At 49.7% G+C, this 2300-nt stretch overlaps 1 protein-coding gene across 4 annotated transcripts in view; it reads right to left on the reverse strand.

Moving 5' to 3' along the window:
* The window catches only part of SLC16A12 (solute carrier family 16 member 12), a 29204-nt gene extending 27105 nt beyond the window's left edge, over positions 1-2099 (reverse strand). For 2 of the 4 annotated variants that reach the window (XM_031554440.1, XM_031554441.1), the window contains exons 1-2: positions 1909-2099; positions 1285-1478 (exon numbers count right to left, since the gene is read on the reverse strand). The gene's annotated coding sequence lies outside the window, so the exon portion shown is untranslated. Of the gene's footprint in view, positions 1-95; positions 191-1284; positions 1479-1908 lie in introns of those variants that run through there. The other 2 variants (XM_010714501.3, XM_010714500.3) reach the window with 2 other exon arrangements.
* Positions 2100-2300: the final 201 nt, after the last annotated feature.

Consider the following 2300-nt stretch of genomic DNA (forward strand, 5'->3'; position numbering starts at 1 on the left):
AACACAGAATTAAGTTCTCTCGTGCAAAGAACTCGAAGCACTACTGATGTTTTATTTAGCTGCACACCTGGTGTTACAAGATGCATTGCACTTACGTGTGCACACGCAGCTTCCCCACCGAACAGTGAGGCTCACAGCTATTTTGCCAGTCAGTGCATCAGACCTGGGTGTATACCAACTCCTGTGCCCACACAGCCCTGGCACGGCCTCACACCATTAGGAGCTGCACTGCTGCTCACTGCATTTTAGATGTCAACACAAAGGCACAGGTCAGAGCAGCTGTGCAGGGACTGCAGCGGGCTTTGGACCCTCAACTGGGAACAAGTTTCAAATTCCAGCAGCCCTTTGTTTATCCAAGGAGATAAACCACGCCGGCTGCTGGACATGCCAGGGGCTGTCTGCCGGGGGCTGGAGAACAGCAGGGCTCTGCTCAGAGGGATACCATCACCCGGAGACATGACCCACGAAAACCAAGACACTGCACAGCCTTTTCCCCTCCCTATTGTGCCACAGTGCCAGGAGTGGGTGCTCCAGGACATCCCAAATCCCTCTGCTACTTGGTGGGGGCCACAGGCCAGAGAAGGCTCCAAGGGGTGGCCCTGTGCAGGGCTATAGGGCTGCACTCAGCTCCCTGTCCCCATGGGGTGCAGCTGCGTCCCCTCTGTGCTCTGCTGTGAGATAACTGCATGGTGTAACTCACTGCACTGCCCTCAGTCCCCCTGGGGGCCAGGACTGTGCTCTGTCAGCCCACCCAGTAAGGTGCCATAGGAGCACAGTCCTGCACAGAGATGTCTGGGTGAGGACACCATGTCTGGGAAAGGACTCCTTTGGGTCCTGTGGAAACAAATAATATCTTTAGACTCTTTCATATGCTTTTCAAAGGGGAAAAAAAAGTAAAAAATCAGAAACGATAATACTAGAACTTAACAGGTGAGATATGTGCTTCTGTAGCTTAGAAGATGGCTGTGTGCTGTGGTATAGCTGATGAATGGCATTTGAACAATGCTCTCAGACACAGAGGTTGCATTTTGGTGGTCCTTTGTGGAGCCAGGGGTTAGACTCAATGACTATTGTGGGTCCCTTCCAACTCAGGATATTCTGTTTCTGTAGTCTCTAACATTTGGAACAGCCACCTTTGGCACCACATGGTCAAGAGGACACAGCTTCCCTGACATCCCCAGTATTAAGCCAATGACACCCCATGATGGGCATGGGCAAACCATACCCCACAGCCCCAACCCGGCAGACTCCCAGCCAGGATGCGAGGCTCTCACCACTACTCACCAGCACAGGCTGCTTCCCAGGCACAAGGCTGAGCTGTGTTGCTTAGGTGTGCACAGGGCTCCAGCAGAAAGTCAGGAGACTGCAAGATCCTCAAAGCACATGGTTGTATAATTCATGCATGGAATCCAGAGTAAGAAAAGAGGAGGACATGTAGTTGTATTTCATAGCCTCCTCACTTTTCACACTGATGGTTCCTGCAACATAAGGCCATTTTACAGTATTAGAGCAAAATAATCATTTGAAAAGAAGCCCAGCTTCTAATGGCACCCAGGATGAGATGCACCTATAGCCTACAACCTATTCTGCCCAACATGTCTCATCTATGAGAATTTTTGCAAGTTTTGCTAGACACGGTTTCTTTTTTTATATACACTATGTATAGCAGATGAAGAAAGCACACAGTTTCCATGGCTCTACAAACATTCATGACATTAGGTTTCTCCTCTCTCTGATGAACAATAGGTGTGCTTTGCTGTGTTCTTCTGCAGAGGTTTCAGCAGCTCAGCACCCACACCCCCACCTACAGTAGCTTCTGGGCCAAAGCAGAAAGGGCTTTGCCCCTACGAAGATCTCACACAAAGGCTGATCCAGGCTGCAGAGCTTGTGGTCAGCGCAGGTCCTTACCTAACCCCACAGCAGCACACAGCATCAGATGACAGGTGATGGTGAGCCACCTCCCACTCCACAGTGTACATCAGAGACAGAACCTAGGCTGCACCCTGTGCACTCTCTGCCTCACCCATGGCATGGTGCAGCCCCAGGGCATTCTCCACTCCGCTTCTGCTGTAAAATGCACAAGTGAACGGCTAGCCCTGATTTCCACCTGTGTTTTACTGCCAGACTGTTGTGTTTGTTTACAGCCTAGGGAAGAGGTTCATTGTTTTAAATGTTAATATCCTCCTTTAAATAAAATATGCCCATTGATAATATCTAGAGCAAACATTTGCAGAGCTAACAAACTAGGAAAACATTGTCATCCTATCCAGAGAGAAAGTTGCAAGCATCAAAGTGCTGTT

Source organism: Meleagris gallopavo, chromosome 8, assembly GCF_000146605.3.
Source record: "Meleagris gallopavo isolate NT-WF06-2002-E0010 breed Aviagen turkey brand Nicholas breeding stock chromosome 8, Turkey_5.1, whole genome shotgun sequence".
Lineage (NCBI taxonomy): Eukaryota > Metazoa > Chordata > Aves > Galliformes > Phasianidae > Meleagris > Meleagris gallopavo.